General features: G+C 34.7%; 1 long non-coding RNA gene across 4 annotated transcripts; it reads right to left on the bottom strand.

Annotated features, from left to right (window-relative positions):
* Positions 1-4,013: 4,013 nt before the first annotated feature.
* Positions 4,014-8,478, bottom strand: LOC111884346 (uncharacterized). Of its 4 annotated transcripts, none has more exons than XR_002847705.3 (5): positions 8,198-8,478; positions 7,748-7,835; positions 7,501-7,654; positions 6,984-7,064; positions 4,014-4,251 (listed from the first exon to the last, which is right to left on the bottom strand). It is a non-coding gene; the product is annotated as an uncharacterized LOC111884346 (long non-coding RNA). The 4 variants fall into 4 exon arrangements; XR_002847702.3 differs by having other exon boundaries at positions 7,005-7,064; XR_002847703.3 differs by lacking the exon at positions 4,014-4,251 and adding an exon at positions 5,411-6,906.
* Positions 8,479-21,264: the final 12,786 nt, after the last annotated feature.

Raw genomic sequence — 21,264 nt, 5'->3', positions numbered from 1 at the left:
TTTCCCTAGTTGGCAAGGTAAACAATGTAAAGTTTTGGTTTTGACATTTCCCAAAATACCAGAAGAAATAAGTAATTTGAGTCTATCATAAGAAATATGACCTAATCTAGAATGCCAAATATCAAGCAACTTTGTTGAAGGTAAGGTTGAGAGCACAATGGGGGTAAAAGATTTTGGTATGCGAAGGTAGACAAGCTCGTACACCTGTCCCGTCCTACGACCGATCCCAAAGATCTGCTTCGTCCTTGGATCCTGCACACAACAATCAGATGGAGTAAAAGTGACATTAAGGCCCATGTCACATAACTAAGCAACAGAAATAAGGCTAATAGAAAGCTTAGGAATGCATAGGGTGTCTAGTAAGAATAGATGGGAAGTACAAACAGAACCACTATGTTGAACAGGTACTTGTGTACCATCAGCTGTAGTAACATGAGATAAGGGTTTACTCGATGATTTTGTAGCAAATATGTCGGTGTCTGGTGTCATGTGATTACAACATCCAGAGTCGAATAACCATGGTGTACCTTGGGATGTAGCCATAGAATGCGATGATCCACACATAAATTGATTCATGAGGGAAATCACATCATATGGAGTAACTGAAGCAGCCCCTGGCACCACCATCGATGGATTTGGAGAAGAGTCTGAATGTGAAGTAGAGCCGGCAAAGCTTTTGTTGCGATTTGGGTTTTGCATGCAGTCTGAACCATGGTGTTTCGGGTTCTTCTTTTCACAGAATTTGCAGATTTTGTGAGGGCAATCGAGCAATCGGTGGCCTTTGAGGTGACAATAGTTGCATTCACTAGAGTTCTTATTTGTATTGTTGTTGCATGGTGTGAAACCAGAAGACTTCTTGTTGCCTTTATAACTAGAGACAACCATAACCTCGTCAGATGGAGAAGTCGATGCCCCAATTCTTGTTTCTTCAGAAATCAGTTCAGTTATTGCTGCTTCCAAGGTAGGGAGAGGAGAACGGTGCAAGAGAGATGCTCTTACAGGTTCAAAACGATCTTGAAGTGCCATTAGCAAAATCATAAGTTGAAGATGCTTTTGGTGATTCACAGCTATGATTGCATCTTCGTGACATTTAGTGGTAGGTGCAGCCAATGTAAGTTGATCCCAGTAACTTTGCATCTCAGATACAAATGCACTTATTGACTGATTAGTTTGTTAGCATTTACTAAGGACAGTCTGAAGCAATTGATATTGATGTGCAAGATCTGTGGTGGTATATCGTTTAGCGAAAAAATCCCAGATCTCTTTTCCGGTGGTATACAATCCAAACTGTTGAGTGATCTCAATGGTGCATGAGTTACATATGACTGTAATGATTTCACCGTTCTTGCACAACCAATCTTCTTCACATAGATCAAATGCATCTTTGTCTTCTTTTTCTTTGATTACTGGACGAGATAATGATCCAGTTACAACACGCCATAATTTTTTGGATTGAAGGTAGCTTGTCATTTGACGAGCCCAAGTAACATAATTTGTACCATTGAAAACGCTACTAATGGGTCGTGATGTGATTCCAGTGGTTGACATGGAGAAAGTAAGAAAATTATAACACAGGGGCAATATGACAGAATGACTAGTAATACCAAAGGGTATTAAATAAGTATTTAATGCCAAAAAAGTGGAACCTGGTTAAGGTCTTATCGATAAACAAGAACTCCAAGGAATAGTGTAGTATCCAAACAAAGTCTCAAATAAAAGAAACCTTGAAACAGGGATAGATAAAGCTTTGACCAGAGATTTATTTTCCTGTTGAGAAGAGGGGCTGCCCTTTTTTTTTGATGCGGTGGTGACAGGCGATGATTCTGAAGAAAGTACCAGCAATAATGTGACTTGAGTTTGACGGGAAGGAAGATTCAAGCAGCGATTGAGACAATGGGGTGGTCTGGTGAAGAGAGCAGCGGCACCAGGGCAGATTCAGGTTGTCTGGTGGTCTGGGTGTCTTCAGAGAAGTCAATACCAGAGATACTAGGGTTCTGCGAGGTTAGAGAGCCATGGGCTCTGATACCATGAAAGCTTTTGATATATATATATATATATATATATATATATATATATATATATATATATATATATATATATATATATATATATATATATATATATATATATATATATATATAAGATCGAATTGTATATTCTGTGATATTACAATGAGACCTAAACTAAAGTATATAAACTAAACAGTGAAGCTAACTTAGGAAAAGGCTAATTACAATACATCTACAAGGAAAGTAGATATATTCTGAATATAGGTTAACATACACATTCTATAAGAATATGTATATTGATTTGTTTATCTTTTTTGTTGATTATACATAGATAAAGGCATCATGTGAGAAAGATCTATGATTTTCCCTTTGTTTATGACTTGCAAAAAAAAGGCATCATGTGAGAAAGATCTATGATTAAAACGAATAAGAGTCATGATAAACATCTATGATACTAAATGAAAGGCAAAATACCAACCTGTCTTAAATTGATAAAGACGAATGATAACAAAATGCCAAATTTATTTGATCTAAACAACTTTACTTGGAATACTAATTAAGTTTTAATATAAACTAATGATGGGCCTAACTTATTCACATTGTTTTTACCACCACATGCTACCGAACTAATCAATATGTTTCTTAAAATAATGAAAATGAGAATAGAAAAAGGTAGCTTGATGATAAAATCAGAAATAAATGTCAAATTAATAATTGAAAAATGAGAAAAAGTACCAGGAACGAATTATGGATTCGGCTTTGACAGAACCTTTTACTCCCATTGTCGTTTTTTATTGAATGAAAACATCTGTAATCCTCCTATCTAGAATTTCTATCTTCACTTGGCTCCAAATCGTTCAAGAATAGAAGCAGTGCTGATGAAAATAAAGACATGGTGGTGGAGACAAGGAGGAAGGCGACTGACGGTGGAGAGGGAAGATGAAGAAGAAGATCGATGTTTTCTGGGGTCTCGGACCGATACATAGGGTTTTGAACCATTGAACACAATTTCCAAAATAAAAGGCATTAACTATTTAATTATGTAATTACCAAAATTAATTAATAGTTAAGATTATATTTTTACCCTTATCCATGGTTTTGAAATAACTGGTCTATATTAATCCCTACATCAACATAATAATTGTTCATCCACATTTGGACATATATATATATATATATATATATATATATATATATATATATATATATATATGTATGTATGTATGTATGTATATATATATTCGGTTTTACCCTTTTGCATAATTTGTGTTTAGTTATGCTGAAACTTTATCCATCCACACAATAAATAGTTAGATTACAATAACCTAACCTCTCTCTCTCTCTCTCTCTCTCTCTATATATATATATATATATATATATATATATATATATATATATATATATATATATATATATATGGTTAATGTCATAAAAGCCCTTAAGTTTTTCTGAAATATTCGCTTTTACCCTTTTACCTAATTTGTGTTGAATTATGCTGAAACTTTATGTAAATTTTTGCGCTTTTACCCTTTTAGGCGGTTACACGGTTAACTCAAATAAGTGGTGCACTACATAGGCTGTGATTGGGACCTCTTCAGCTGACTAGGGACTGATAACAACAACAACAACAACAACAAAGCGCCTTACCAGTAGGGTGCAACTTTTTTGTGTTTAGTAGTCTAACCATTTAATACAAATGCATAAAATACTGATTATTATTATTACCTCTAACCATTTAATTTTGCATGGGTCAGTGGGTTTTCAGCAGCTACACATGAGGTTGGAGGGAGAAAAAAGGAAGCATTTGTAGATTTTCTTCTTAAGTATGTTTAAGATCAGGGGCGTAGCTAATATAGGGCAAGAATGGGTCTTGGACTGCCTACACAAACTTAAGGTTATATATATATATATATACAAACACACACACGGTATGTACAATATATATTTTTCTTAATTAAAAGGAATTAGGATTGTAATTTGGCCTATTTGATTCAAAACTTGAAATTAATAGAAGAGAATAGATTGTTGTCTATATAAATTAGACTCCATTTTACATTATTTTAATAATGTAAGATAACATCGTTTGCAACTTAAAATAAAAAATTTAGTTAAGAATACATATATAATTATTTTGTTATCGTTTGAAGAATTTTTTCACTTGTTCATATTTTATATATTATTTAGCATACCCTAAAACAAAACACTTACTACACCACTGTTTAAGATCACGTTGAGAAAGTACCTTCAAAACAAATGACATTATATCAGTACCCTGTGATTATTCATCAACATCATTGAAGTTAATAAATGCAAGATATATGTAATAGGAGCAATTGGATTATAATACATAATTTCATACAATTAAGTGATACCCTTAAAAAAAATCCATGCCTATTAAATATAATATTTTAGAAGCATAAAATTCAAACTTGACATGGGATATTTGTAAAAAAAATCCAATCCATTCACACATTCACCTTTACTCATAATAGCAACCTACTTCCAAACTGATCAGACTTTAGATTTTAGTAATAATCATGAAGAATTTATAAGTAGATTTCTATTACGATTAAAAATCAAAGTACATTGCTATTATCAAAATTCTAGGTAAAATACATTGTTGTTTATTTAATGAAAAACACCTTTTTTGGAGTTTTATCCACCCACCCTTTCAATCTATCTAGTAAAAACTTTGTCGACAGGAAATTCTTTTACTCGAATCCACAAGATTCTTGGAATATATATATATATATATATATATATATATATATATATATATATATATATATATATATATATATATATATATATATATAAGAAAATAGTTTACAACTTATTTTATAGATTTATATTATAATTAGTGAATAGTACATGAGAGGGGCAAGATTGCATAAATAATCTAAAGAGGCTTCAGTGTGAAGAAGTATAATCCGATATTCTTCCAACCCACTAGATATAGGAAATAGTTACCACTCCATATTATTTATATTTTTCTTTTTTAATTTTTTTTTAGCATTAGATTAAAAAAAACATAATAATAAGCTTAAGTAATAATTTTACAAATTATAAAATCAAATAAACATATTATTAATTTTTAAAATTAACTAAATATATATAGTTGAGGGTTTAATTTAATTCAAAAAAAATGAAAGGGTATAATAAAATTAAATGATAGAATCTTAGAGATCAAATATGTAAATTCAATTAAAACAAATAGAAGAAATTACACGGATGGTCATTTAACTTTATAGTTTTTCCCTAATATGGTCCCTACGAAACTTTTTTCCCTGAGATGATCCTTACGGAGCAAACCTTGCACGAAAAGGCCCTTATGACTAACTGTGTTAACAGATTCTGTTAAGTAATTGTAAATGACGAATATGCCCTTTATTTTTTGTACATAAATGATCTCTCTCTCTCTCTCTCTCTCTCTCTCTCTCTCTCTCTCTCTCTCTCTCTCTCTCTCTCTCTCTCTCTCTCTCTCTCTCTCTCTCTCTCTCTCTTTAGATCAGACATCAATTGTAGATCCACCAGAGATCCAACAACACAAACGATGGGGAAATGCTCATCGTTTATTGTCTAGTCGGAGAAGCAGAAAAAGAAACACAAATGGAAAGTGATGATCGGGAAGCTATGGTGGTCAAGCAGATCGCGACGAGGAGCAACCCACCTCCGACGACCCTTTGTGGATCTTTTCTTGTCACCGACGACCACCAATGAAGGGGAAAAGGAAGCAGCTAGATCGACGATGGTTCTAGCGAGGGGTTGCTCCGACAACTCCCTCATCGGTTCTTCTTTCTTTTTCAGACAATAGAATGCAAGGAGAAGGGGAGGCATGGATCGAGCAAAACAGAAACATAGGGTGTTTGGGGTGATGCTACTCAACTAGAGAAGGAGGTGGAGGGGGCCAGATCGGAGGCAACATCCTCCTTTCTTCTGGTTCATTTTTCCGGTGACCAAGCGTTTTGGCAAGGCTGCAGAGATCTAGGGGGACAACAACAGCTATAGGGAGTGTTTGTGGAGCTGGATTGCGACAGAAAGAGGAAGGAAGGGGCAGTTCTAGTGGCTGGCAGTCTCTTCCTTGGCCAGTGGTGAATAAAAACGGGAAGAGAAGATAGGTGGGGGTAGAAAGAGAAGGAGTAATTTAACGAGAGAGAGAAAAAGAGAGAGAGAGAGAGAGAGAGAGAGAGAGAGAGAGAATACCCTATTTTTTATTTCAATTTGACATCATATTAAAATAAATATAAAAAAACAAAAACAAAGGGCATTTTCGTCTTTTCACATATACTTAACAGAATCTTTTAACAAAGTTAGTCATAAGGACCTTTTGTGTGCAAAGTTTAGTCCGTAGGAACCATCTCAGGGAAAAAAGTTTCGTAGGGACCATATCAGGGAAAAACTATAAAGTTAAAGGACCATCCGTATAATTTGTTCAAACAAATATGAATGTCCAGCTGTATAGGTTTTGGTCGTCTTCTTCGCCCATCTTCTTCACACGCTTTCAGAAAAACGGGTCCTACGTTTTTTTTTTATATTGTTACAAAGGAAAAGGGAAAAAAGTGGTGGAATATGTGAGTTGCTTTTTTATTGGTCGGAGAAACTAAATATCCCTTTACTCTTCTTCCTATAAATCTTTTTACCCAATTGAATGATGACATGTGTCATATTATTATATCAAAATATCATTAAATGATGTACATGTCACTATTTAATTTGATAGGAAGATTTGTAGAAAGAATTTCATTCACGACACTAGCCAGATCAAATTATACTGTTAAATATATATAACACAAAAAATTTAAGCCGACTTTTTAAACATGTAGTGTTTAGAGTCATTGTTGTCTTTTTTTTCGAGTGATTGAATTAATGAAGCATAGCTTTAGATGAAGTTTCTTATCTGCAAAAAAAAATCCAAACTTAATTTGACAAAAAATCTCATTTCAAATAATAGAAAATGAAGGGAAAATTAATTACCCAGGATACATGGAATCTTACATAAATTGTGTTCTTTAGTTCTATTCTTGCAAGTTCTGTTGTGTTAAGTAAGCCATCATTCTGTAAAATAAAATATTAAAAAGAAATTACTCTTGGATGCAAAAACTATACAACTTTTCTAACACGTAAGAAAATACTAACCTATCTAACCATTGCAAAACTATTTCTGAAAAATTTTATACAGGAGTAAATCAATAATCTGAATGAAATTCATAAAATGAGGATGATTGATAGTTAGTAATCACCAAAATTTACCAGAGAGAAAAGATCAAAATTTTCCATCACAAAACTATTTTTGAGTCATCTTCCGCAGGAGTATATCAATAGTTGATTAAATAACTTCATTTTCCCCTCAATTTCCCAGGTTATTTCTCAAGAACTTATTTAAATTACCTTTAGGTTTCGTTTCGTTGCAGTTTGCTCATGAATTCTATCAATTTAATTTAAAACCACCTTAATTTAAAAAATAACCAACTTAACAGAAAAACGATAATACCATGGATGGAAGAGGGAAATTTGTAGACGAAACTAGGCAAACATGTCAATTGAAGGATTCATTGTGAAAGAAACTTGAGAAGCTTGTCGATTGAAGTTTCCGTTATGAAAGAAGTCGGGAAAAGTCCTCGATCGAACCTTCGTTGGTCATTTGACTGTAGAACAACCATTCGTAATTTGAAAAATTGTGAGAACACATAGACACGCATAAGAAGAAACAAACTGACAAAGGCGTTAATCCGAGATACCTTTGGTGGAAGCGTGGACTTGAAAAACTCGTATTCAAACGGAAAGCTTACAAACTTTACGTAGCTAAGATTTCAACCGACCTGCGATCTAAATCAATAGGAAGAGAAGTGAATACTTGTTATAGCAAAAAAAAGAGAAATTAGGAGGCAGGGTCAACGGTCTCTAATCCCTAATTTTTAATACAAAGTCATCATAGAGAACTCCCGACTTAGCGGATGAACACCGGTGGCGGACGTTGCGGCGGTGAAGTAGGAGATAACACTTGTTTTAGAAATTAAAGGTGGAACAAATCGATGAAGCCATACAAATTAATTTGGGGGTTTCGGAATAGCTCTGTCGACGTCCTGAACTGATTTTGCGAAATATGTTTTGAAAGAGAGACAAAGGTTTCTGTCATGGTGACTATGGAGAGTTTGATTTGTCTGGTGAATCGTATACAAAGATCTTACACTGTTGTCGGCGACTACGGCAGTGAAGATTCCGTTTTTGCTTCTGTCTAGGATGTTCTTCCCTCCGCCGTCATTGTGGGAGGCCAGGTTTCTCTTGCTCCACTTATTCCATCGTCGTACTTCGTCTTTTCCTTTTCTGTTTGAGAAGACGATAGTTTAAAGTTCAAGGATTTTTTGGTCGTAGGGTAATAAACGATGGTGATATGATTGGAGGAGACGGAGGTGGATGGTCGATACTTGAAATCGAATAAGTTGACGGTAGTGGTGACAGGTAATGGGACTGCGAGTGTAGGTATGCTATTAACTCTTTAATTTATTCTTTTTTGGAAGGGTAACTCGACGAGTTGATAGCCCTAACTCGTCGAGTAGAGGGCAGAATATGCGCGGGTTTTAACTAGTCTATTCGACGAGTTTAGAGCCCAACTCGACGAGTAGGGCTGCCAGGGTGAAACCCTAATTTCAGGGCCTTGCACCCTAATTAAGGTCTTTAACACGAACCCTTAGCCTCCAAGTCCCAAACCCTAATCCACGAAACCGTAAAACAATTTGTGAGTGTGAGAGCCATTTTTGAGTGATTTTGTGTTCTCTTGAAGTTAGAGGAAAGAGAAGGAGTGAAGAGATTTGAAATCGAGTTTAAGATCAATTCCAGTAAGAATTCAGAAAGAAGAAAAACGATGAACACGAGAGTAAATATAATATTTGTTCAGCTCATATTATGCTTTTGATTTTACAAAGTACAAAGAATAATCTGTAAAGACTGAGTGAAAAAGTTTTTCTACTCACTTAGTACAGACCCCTATTTATAGGAGAACAAAAGCATAACAAAATACTAAGGACTAGACATTTAGACTATTCATTATAATGTCTTAGTAAAAATAACATTACATCCGAAGACACTTCTTACGAAGACAAAATAAACTTCGTAACAACCTAAATAACACTTCGACATATTACAACATTTAGACCCTAACAATCTCCCCCTTTGGAATAAAGGTCGAAGTCTTCAAGAAGTTTGTAATTGAACGACATACATCAGCACTCTTCGGATTTCCATGTACCAAGAGATAACTTTCTTTATCTCTTTCTTGTCTCCTTCCGAGTTCTTCTTGCAATGATTCATACAAATAATTAAGTTCGTATATTGTGAATTTGTGTATCTCTCCACTTCGGAAGTTTGAAATAAGAACCTTTTAGCTCTTCCAGCTTTGTCTTTTCCTGCAAAAACAATCCCCAATGGATTTAAACAGATTTCACCGTCTTCGTATTTTTTCAACTCATTCTGCTTCTTCGTAGGTGCCATTGGTGCAGTTATGTCGAAGCCTTTAACAATAGCAAGTTCGACATCAGTTTGAGCTAAGCACTCAAAATAATTCTTCAAAAATATTTTTATGTGCCTACACCCAAGACTGAAAACATCTGGTTCTGTTTCTTGGAGAAAAGAAAATGACTTGTCTTTAAGTATCAAGGCAATGTTGATGAGATCATAAGTGTTCATCAAAGGAAAGTCTGCCACAGTAAATTCTTGTAACTTTCCACTTACTCTTGCCACAATATATTTCAGATTTTGAAACTTCCCTTCGAAAATGACATCCCTTTTTATAGATATCACCTTCTTGATCTTCTCCAAGAACCATACTTCTTCTTGAGCCTTTGCTAATACAGCATGAAATCTTATCTTCATCTTCTTTCCCTCTTCGATTTCCATAGACTTTGTTTCAGCCTTGAACTGTCGCATAACGAACATCATTTCGTTGATTGGAAAATCAAGTTGACAAAAATCAGTGTTTGTCACCACAAAACTCTTCTTCGGAATTTTTTCAAAAGAATACATGTGATCAAACATCACCCTGGATTCTATTGTTTCGTAATTATACACTTTCGAAGGATCACCCTTATCAACATTCGAACCTTCCAAAGCTCTTTGTCTCATTATACTTTCAACTTACCTCATTCTTTCAACCTCAGCTGCCACCTCAGCTTTCTTCTCTTTATTAGACTTCTCAACCATAACTCCTTTTCCCTTGTCTTTAACATTTGAAGGAGCTATATTCTTTGATGAAGAGACATCACTCCGTTTCTCAATTACAATACCTTTTGTCATAGGTTTTGAAATTGGAACTGTTGTAGTCACAGTCGAAATGACTGGAGCAGCTGAAACAATAGTTGGCTTTACAACCACTTTCGAAGGATACACTTTTCCTACTACCTTCGTATCTTCAGTTGTCTTCACATGTTCCCCAACCTTTGCATGACGAACCTTTTCTCCCCCTTGCACCCCTGTGACAGCAGGTGGGGCATCTGATATGTTTGGTAAAAGGCTTGATATACGAAGTAATGGAGCAAGGTGTTTGTGTAAGATGGCTTCGAAATGTGTGAATTTTTGAGAAAGAAATTCTTGAGAAACAATTGGAGAGGTAGATTTCGAAGACAGTTCTTGGAGTTCTTTCAACAATTTGACCAACTCTCCAAAATTTTGTTCTTCTTTGGCAGAAAGAGAGATCATCTGAGGATTCATCTGTTCGAACATTTTAACACATTGAACAACCGCATCACAAATAATGTCGATCTTCTGATGTGCTGATTTATACCCTTGTTGAATATTCTGAACCTCCTTCGTCATTTCTTCACGAAGTTCGCGAATTTGCATGTTAACATCTTCACGTACCTTCTTAACTTCTTGTACGAAGAGCACATGACGCTCCTGCGTAACAATCTTCAAATCCTTCACCTCCTTCATAAAGTCAGACCTCAGGGAATTGATTCGATTCTCTGTAGAACTATCATTCTGATTAGTCTTCTCAAGAACTTGTCTTTCAGAATCACGAATTAATCCTGATGCCTTCGGAATAACCCTGCCTTCCATTTCCTTCATTATGGAATCAACTTCCATGATGGTAACTCCAGCACTTCCCACATCTGCTTGAGATTGCAAGAGAGAATTCAATTTCGAATTCAAAATCTTGAACTGCTTCATGGTCACCAGCATATGATCAAGAAAATCTTCTTCATCTTATCAAAAGAAAGAGCTTCGAACGTTCCTCCAAAGCCTTCGTTATCAGTTTCATCATCAACGACCATAGTTTCAGCAATAGGTGAGGATGGATTGGGTGGATCAGTTGATTGTGTTGAGAAGATAGTGGTAAATGGTTGATTCATAATTGATTGAAATGTTGGATAATCAGTTGTGGATGTAACCTGAGGTAAAGAAGTTGGTTCAATCAGCTTCACATCAGCAGGCTTCGAAATATCAGTAGACTGACTGATATCTACTTCTTTAGGAATTTCATCTTCGGGTGTCTCAGGAACTTGATCTACTTCTTCGATTCGTTGGGTTTTCTTCAAAAATTTTGCCATATCTTCAGCCCTTCGTTTCTTAGAAGATGGAGACACCGGAGCTGGAATTTCTCTAACTGTGACCCCTTGATGTGTAACCTGTGTTTTCTTCACCAACTGAGATTTTCTTTTGATTTTGATACGTCGAAAAACACCCATCTTCGAAGGAATCGTTTCTTTTGATGGAGACGCTTCGATTACTTGTGTATCAACCACTGAGGTTAAAACTGGAGACACCTCTTCGACAGTACCAGATGTAGCTATTGGCTCTTGATTCTTTGGTTCTGCTTTCACCCCTTTTTCTGAAGACTCACCCTCTGTCTTCTTTGATTTCTTCGACTTCTTCTTCTCTTTGTGTTGTAACATACCAGTAACGACGGTTGTGTCAATAGATTGCAAATATGACACCAACACATCATTCGTTGGATCCACCTTCTTGAGCATTGCATCCGGAATGCGAGCAATTGTTGTAAAGATAGTCGTATCATCATGCACCTCCTTCGGACTACCGTACATGTGAAAAACTGCTTTTTCTTCATATTCCGGAACTTTGATTTTCTCCTTCTGATAGACATATTGTACTATCAGACTCCAATATCGTGTACAAGAAATCCCCTGCTTAGCACTCATCTTCGAAATGCTAGTTAAGAACTCTGTCCATAATTGTTCAGAGTAATCTACTTGCAAATCGTAATACAATCCAGCTACCATTGCATACACCTCCATCCTTCCTTTATCAAGCCCCACAATTCTTCCAGTAAGACATCGAAGGAAGATGCCAAACAAAAAATTCCATATTGTAGGTAACCCCGACTTCTTGAAATCACTGATACGCGTCAATGGAGGTTGATAGCCCATCTCGTTGAACATAAACACCACTTGTGAAGAAGAAAGTTCATCATAAGGACCAAAATTTGGAATTCCCAAAATCTTGCAAAATAAACGCTTGGAGACCCTAATTCTCGTATCATTCACCATTGTGAATTCCACACAACCTGTCTCCTTGTTGTATGATGCAGTAGAACCCGCCTTTGATAGCCAAGACATCGGAGCAGCAAATGAATCAAACATTGCTTTAGACAGAACTGAATTCTGTAAAGCAACTACAAGCATGTGAAGTTCCTCTGGATATTTTGACAAATCCGATTCTACTTGGTAGTTGGAACCCTGGATCTTTAGATCGGAACACTGATTATTTCGTCTGTGGTTGGTGATGAAGTAGTCGCCATTGTTGATGATTAGAGCAAAGAACGTTTGAAGAAGATGAATTGCAAAGAGAATTTTGTGTTACAGAAGGTTTGATCGCATAAAGTGTTATTGAGTTCTGATTTGCCATTTTATATGTAACCCTAGAATTTTGAATTTGAAGCGGGATACAATAAATGCTTACTGACATGGCACCTTGAAATACGGAATGTACTCATCAAAAGGTAACAATCGTAACTGTCACACGCCTTACACGCTTATCATACACCATGTGTCATCAAGAAACAAGACTGTTTGATATTCCCCCAAAGAATTGTAACCGTCGGATTCCTTCGGAATAGAGGTCAGGCTCTTTCACTTTGAGGTTTAAAAAGCAAAGTCATATGCCAGAATTTCGAAATCGTCAGTTTAAGTTGGTGTTACTCAAACCTCAAGGATTTCGTGTGTGTTGTGTTCGAAAAGAAATTAGATGAGAAACAAAGAAATTTTTTTTGAAAACTTGTGATGTCAAAAATTTATTTTGACACAAAAACAATTTTATCCCAGGCAAAGATATCTTCGAAAATTATCAAGAGAGATAATTAACAGCTTGTTTGGTTTCCCGTGAATTACAATCGATAACTTGTAGAGAAGTTTCGAAGGGTTTCTTTTATAGGTCAATTGGGTGGCTTCGAGAATTTCGTTACATATCAACCTTAAAATAAGGTGAGAAATTGTAAACAAAATTAGTTGTATAACCAATTTAGTCAGTGACAACTTGGTTGCGAATGATATTCAAACTAACTAGAATTTTGAAAATATACTCACACGGAAATCATATTCATAAAAACATTTATGCTGGATCCTGTTGGGAACAAACATCGTAGTTTTCGAATGTTTGATTAAGATCACTCAAAAGAAATGAATATGATTTGGAGTATAAAAGGTACTGAAACAAATGCTTCGTAAGATCTGGAACATGGTTCCCCATTAATTCCTTAAGGTTTATGATATTTTGGGTTTCACTTCCATCACGGACTCATGATATTAGATCATAAACACAGATTTGTGATTTGTCTAGGTTTTGATTGGTTTGATCAAAGACCTCAAGGACAAATTGCTTCGAATATTTGGAATGTAAGAATTGTTTGGTTTAAAAAGATTGGATAAGAATCGAAGTGTACCTTTGTTATAATGGACAAAACAGAAAACTCTTAACTCATTTGAGAAGAGTAAGGTAGCTCTTGTTGATTTATGCAAATACAAGCCTTTTTGGGAAGAAATTTTCATGAGATAATTTCATCAAGGCTTTCATTTCCCATACATAGAATCATACAAGGCTTGAGACAACATGCAACAACATGCTTCTAGGGACATCCTAACTAATCAAAAGTGTATCGAGATCATACCTTTCCATAGAAACTAGACACATGAATCCTTCGTATTTGAAAGTTGACAAAACTCACAATACACATGTTAAAACCAAAAAGAACAAAAAAAATATTTTTGGTATTTTTGAAATTTTTCAAAAAAAATTAAAAAACAAACTGAAACAAAATATTTTTGGATTTTTAATTTTTCAATAAAAGAAAATATTTTTGATTTTTCAGGTTTTTTTTTTCATATAAAAAAAATTAAACAAACTAAAAGTCTAACCTTAGTTGAAATGTGTACAAATACGAAGCATTCGAACCGTTGACTTGAACAGTAATTTCTGATTATGTATTGCAACAAGGAATAAATCTTCCGAATGCCAAGCGTTCGAAGCGTTGACCATGAACAGTAACCTCTGATTATGTATTTCAACAAGAAATAAATCTTCCAAATGCGAAGCGTTCGAAGCGTTGACCATGAACGGTAACCTCTGAACACTGAATCACCCTTTCCTTCCATACACCAAATGATTCAGACCCATCACTCTTCGCTTTTATCACATAGAAGTGAATTTCCATTAATCATACCCAATCCTTCTAAGATACGAAGAAACGATTTTTCATCCAATGCCTTTGTAAAAATATCTGCCAATTGTTCCGTTGTTTTTACAAAATGAACTTCAATATTTCCTTCTTCAACATGATCTTTGATGAAATGATATTGAAGAGCAATGTGCTTAGTCTTCGAATGCTGCACAGGATTATGACAAATTCTTATTGCACTTTGTGAATCACAATATAAAGGAATCTTTTTCATATTAATTGCATAATCTCTTAATTGACTTTGAATCCAAATTATTTGTGATGTACACGCAGCTGCAGCAACATATTCAGCTTCAGCGGTAGATATTGAAACACATGTTTGCTTCTTCGATTACCAACTGACCAACTTTCCATCTAGTAATTGACACCCACCAGTTGTGCTTTTACGATCAAGACTACATCCTCCAAGATCCGCATCCGAATAAGCTTGTACAAAGAACCCTGTTTTCGAAGGATACACTTTCCTACTACCTTCATATCTTCAGTCTCTCAACTACACCATTTTGTTGTGGTGTATAAGGAGATGAAAAATTATGCGAAATTCCTTTTTCCACTAGAAATGAATCAAAAACACAATTTTTGAATTGAGTTCCATGATTACTTTTAATTTTTCGAACTGACTTCTTCAATGAAACTTCCATTTTCTTGATAAAATCAATAATCATTTGTGGAACTTCGGATTTTAACCTGAGAAAATAAACCCACGTAAATCTTGAAAAATCATCTACAATTACCAAAATGTACCTTTTCTTGTTAAGAGTAGCAACTGTTGAAGGACCACATAAATCAATATGCAAGAGTTCGGGGGGTTCAACAATCTTCGAATCTATTATGATAGGATGACCTTGTTTGTGTTGTTTTCCTACTTCACAAGCTTCACACAAACTGTCATTATCATATTTAAGAATGGGTAAACCTCTTACCAGATCTTGTCCGACAAGTTTGTTGATGTTTCAAAAATTGAGATGTGATAATCTCCTGTGCCATAACCAGCTAACATCGGCAGTAGCCTTCAAAAGTAAACACACAGCAGGTTTGCCTACAATAGGAACAATATCCAATGTAAACATATCACCTTTTCTTTTTGACTTAAGTAAAACTTCCTTTGTCTTAACATTGGAAATGACAGTTCCTTCTTCATTAAAAAGAACTTGATTTCCAGTGCCCACAACAAGTTGTGAAACACTTATCAAATTATGTTGTAAACCTTCAACAAATGCAACTCTGTTGATAGTGAAATTTCCATTCGTTATCTTTCCATAACCCTTGACTTTGCATTTGTGATTATTGCCAAACTTAACCACTCCTCCATTTTCTAGGCTTCGAAAATCACGCAAGTTTTCCTTCTTCCCAGTCATGTGACGTGAGCAACCGCTATCAATATACCACTTGTTATCATATTGCTCGTCACAAAGTACCTTCGATCATTGGAAAAATTTAGGTACCCAAGCTTTGTTGGGTCCATTCATATTAGGTTTGTGTTTCAATTGTAAAGTACAACCATTAACCCAATCACAAACTTTGGTTTTGAAACTGTCAATAAATTTAACATTTTCATTCAAAGGGTCAGATATATGAGTGTTTAATATTTTCAAATTTTCACTAATTATACCCTTCGCATCTTGAGTTTGTGATTTTTCACTTTTTGCTTTTGTGACCGGCTGCCAAAGTTTAACTGATATATTTGACTCTTTGGATGATGAACTACCATTCGTTGAAGGATTAGCATACTTGTCATACGCCTCATAGATCTGTTCTTCCGAAAACTTACTTGATTGGTATATTTTTCCTTTTCCTTCCAACCAATGATCAATATTTCTTTTTGTTGTTATTCCCTTTGCATATGAGACTTTATCAGCTTGTGTCTTCAAAGGATTATAACATTTTGCTGAATTTGGAACATAATCAACTTTTGGTTTTGAAAGATATGATTCATGATAAGATGTCTTGATTTGTGACTTTGAAATCTGTGTTCCAACCTTTTTATGAAAATTTTTTCTTGGTATTGTTGTTTTTGTTCCATTTGAAACTTTTGTTTCATTATTTAAAAACGAAGCATTTTTCTTTTCAAAAATTTGAGACTTTGATTTTTCTTTAAAAAATTTTCTTCCTTTTGAAAAATTTGTTGATATCATTTTTGATGACTCAACAGTTTGCCAAAAAATTGTTTTTCTCGCTTGACGTTTCGAAATATTATTTTTCTTTGAAAAATTTTCAACTTGAGCTTTAAATTCTTTTGAATTTAATTTTATTGCGTTGTTGATTGTTTTAACATCTGTTTTAACACCTTCGTGCTTTGTAAACACATTTTCAGTTGGGTTAACTTTCTCCTTTTCAACTTTTGACTTTTCAACCCATACTCTTTTTGGTTTTTGATGTTGAAATTTATATGAATTCTTTGTAATATTGTTTTCAACTGTGCTTTGATTTGAAAAGAATCCTTCATTTGAAGTTTGCTTATTGTCTTCCTCAACCATCTTTTTGAATTCAGGCTTTATATTTTCAACATTACCTGTTGTTACGAAGACTTGATTTGGGAACACAATATCATCAGTGCATTTGAAGATTGGATAAACGACAGTATTCGATTCAAGATAATGAGCACCATTTTCACTAAGAATTTTCTCAAATTCTTGTGTATCCAAATAGACTTGATCAACAACCACTCGAGGAATTTCAATTTCTTTCGACCTTTGAATTGGCTTCGAAATTGTATTTTCTTCCTCATTGTCACTATCATCGGTTTGACTCTCATGTATTTCCATAAACTCCATATCACAAACTTTCGAAGTTGAGGGTTTATCAGTTTCAATTTTTATTAATAAATCTTCACATTTTTCTTTCCCTTTAAACGAGTTTGCTACATTTATGATAGACAATTCAGAACAATCTACATCTTCTAAATCACTAATTTCACTAATATTATTAGAATTATCTTCAATATCAGTAAAATTAGTTTCACAATTAGATGTAGAATTCTCAGTCTTTTTCAAAATTCGAAGTTGTTCTGATTTAGATAAGGTCTCATTTACAATTTTTACTAAATCATTAGCATCAAGATAATCTTCGACTTTAGCAATTCCAAATCCAAACCTATCATCTGGAACTTTGTTGAAATCAGAAATTTCTTTTTCACAATCATATGAAATACTATCTACCTTAGCTCTATCATAAACTAAAAATGGTAGTAATTTTCTATGTTGTTCCTTACTTATTTCACTCGAATGATGTAACACAGTTAATTTTCCATACAATCTTTTCGCAGAATTACAGAAAATATTTCTTTGTGTTAGCAACAAGTTTATTTCCTTTGCTAATCTTTCCCTATCCTCCATAGTATTTGAAACTTGCAATTCTAAGTAATCAATCCTAGTGACTTTTGAATACAACTTTTTTTCTTGTCTCTAGTAATTGATCACTTAACTTTTTCGCTTCATTGCTAGCAGACACAACAATTGAATCAAAATAAGTAACAGTTTCATCAAAAGATACTAATTCAGAATTATATGCAGAAACCAGAATGTTAAAAGGTTCAAGAATGTTACGTACCTTGGTAGTCATGGGCGACCTGTCAGTAGACTTCGAAACGAAGCATTGCCCACACACTTTGTATGTCTGTTCTTCATCTGAATCCTCTTCCATCTTTTCGTACATAGCTCCATGAGTTGGATTTTTCATGTCTTCATCATCTGAACCCGAAGACCATATTTGATATGTGCCATCCGATTCAGTTTCTCCATGAGCCACCAATGACAAATTCTTTGCTTTCATCTTTACTTCCTCCAGTTTCTCAGTGTAGTACGCTTCATCCTTTGTTTTATTTTTCTTTTCTCCTTCTTCCTGAACAAGCAATCTACTGCCAAGTGATTTGCTCCATAGCAATAATGGCAATTAATCCCTGTATCACCTTTCAATATCATCTTCATTTGCTCTAACTCACTCTTCGAATCTGTCTTCATTTCTTTCTTCTTTTCATCCACTTTATTGTTGTTCTCAAAACTACCCTTCGAATCTGATGACTTCTTTGGATTAAAAGGTTTCTTAAAAAATTTCTTTACTCTATTGTTTGAGTAAAATGCAACTGCCTCATCATCAAAATTCATTAGAAAACCTTCTTCTTCATCAGACTTCAATTTTTCATTTTCTCTTTCTGATACCTTCGAAACAAGTGCCAATGTTCCACCAAGACTTGCTATTGCTTCCTCAGCTATTTCATTAACTTCATTTTCATGAGATTTTAATTGATTGTACAAGTCATTCAAAGTCGAAGTATCAAAACTCTGTTGATTTTTCACCATCATACTCACACTCCTCCACTCCTTTCGAAGTCCCATTACAAATATCAAATTGTACTCCATTGATGACCTTATTATACTATAACGGTTACAACGATAGATTAGTTCGTTGAACCTATCATAGTATGCTTCAATAGACTCATTTTCTTTTTGTCTGAAATCTTTGAGTTCCACCAGGCATTGTTTCATAGATGTGATCTTCGTCTTTTCACTTCCTTGAAATTTGTCTTTGAGATTGTTCCAGATTTCTTTAGCTGTTGTGCATGTTCTGACATAATTGTACACAACAGGAGGCAACACACCTCTTAATTCCCTCATGCATTTCTTCTCCAGTTGTTTTAAACGATCAGTTTGATTATCGACTTCCGAACTGCTTGAAGACATACCGATTGGCTGAACTTGTGCAGGTCGATTGATTTCTCCTGTGATGCATTTCCATAATTCTTCATCCAATCTGTTCAAGTAATCTTCCATCCTATCTACCCACTGATCATAATATTCTAGAATAAGCATTGGAATTTTTGTGGATGATCCAAGCAAATGAGAAAATGATGTCATCGAATTCAGATTGAATGACGCCATTGTTGTACGGACAAAAACTTCAAGATGATACAAAAACTTTTGAGAATATTGAAATCAAATTGTATATTTCAAATCAGAATCACACAACGAACACTCAATTTACGAATACTTTTTGCAGAATCAAATCCTAGATTGAGATCAAGAAGAATTTTTCACAGTCAAAAAGAATGGAAACTTTTTGAATCAAACAGTAGATTCAAAAATCTTTTTGATCGTATGAAAATCAGATCATAGAAAGGATTCCTGCTCTGATACCAATTGAAGAGATTTGAAATCGAGTTTAAGATCAATTCCAGTAAGAATTCAGAAAGAAGAAAAACGATGAACACGAGAGTAAATATAATATTTGTTCAGCTCATATTATGCTTTTGATTTTACAGAGTACAAAGAATAATCTGTAAAGACTGAGTGAAAAAGTTTTTCTACTCACTTAGTACAGACCCCTATTTATAGGAGAACAAAAGCATAACAAAATACTAAGGACTAGACGTTTAGACTATTCATTATAATGCCTTAGTAAAAATAACATTACATCCAAAGACACTTCTTACGAAGACAAAATAAACATCGTAACAACCTAACTAACACTTCGATATGTTACAACATTTAGACCCTAACAAGGAGTTAGAAGGTTCAAAGAGAAGTTAGTAGATCCAAGGATTTTGTTCCATGCTCATCATTTTCTGGTAATCAAGTTTCTATCTTGGCCATTAATTTATTAGATCTCTTCTTTCTCACTTTTTTGGGGATTTTTGTCCAAGAAGCTTGATTTATGGGACATGGATGTCCCAAGTTGATTATACTTTCAGATCTGGGATTATTAAGGACTTCGGTATGATGTCGGGTGGTCCCGAGAAGCGTTTATGTATGCTTGATGTCTTTGTGATTATTGCATGTTATATGGTATGTGTTCCGAGCTTCGGTCTGATGTCGGGGCCAGCTCGATGTATGTTAGCTTATATGTTATGTGTCACATGTTCTGAGCTTCGGTCCGATATCGGTGCAAGCCCGATGAATGTTTATATGCTTATGTTATGTGCTATGTTATATGAGATGTTGTATGTATGAAGGGGCAAGCTCGATGCCAGACGCGGTATGATGCCGGAGTAAGCCCGAAGCTGGGCAGGAGCCCAATGCCTAGTAAGCCGATGACGGGTTTGTCCCGATGTAACTGGGCGGAGTCCCAAGGTTTTGCTATATGTTATGTGTATGGTATGTGGTAGTTTGGGGGAGATCACTAAGCTCTGTGCTTACGGTTTTCAGTTTTGGTTTCAGATACTCCCACTAGCAAAGAGAAGGGCTCGGGTTGATCGCATGACACACATCACAGTTTTGGCCTGGGATGACTCACTCTGATATTTGATTTATGATTTTGATACATTGACAAATAGTATGATATTTATGGGTTATATGACTTATGTTTATTATGATGCTTGAGATTTACGGGTTTTATTAATAGTTTAAAATGAAATTTTTGGACTATATTTTTGGGATGTTTCAAGTTGGTATCAGAGCCTTGGTTCGAGAGATTCGAGCACACTGTCGGGTGTGTTTGAACTCAAACCAAGGAATTGGTATGGAAATTTTCAAAAGAAAATCATTTTCATAAAAGGACTTTGAGAAAAAGAAAATAATTTTAGAAAAGCGAAAGAAATTTGAATATGAAAAAAGGGTGTGGTACATGCAATCAGCCAAG

The sequence above is a fragment of the Lactuca sativa genome, chromosome 5 (assembly GCF_002870075.4).
Source record: "Lactuca sativa cultivar Salinas chromosome 5, Lsat_Salinas_v11, whole genome shotgun sequence".
Lineage (NCBI taxonomy): Eukaryota > Viridiplantae > Streptophyta > Magnoliopsida > Asterales > Asteraceae > Lactuca > Lactuca sativa.
The sequence above is the reverse complement of the archived record's forward strand: the minus strand, read 5'-3'. Positions and strand labels throughout refer to the sequence as shown.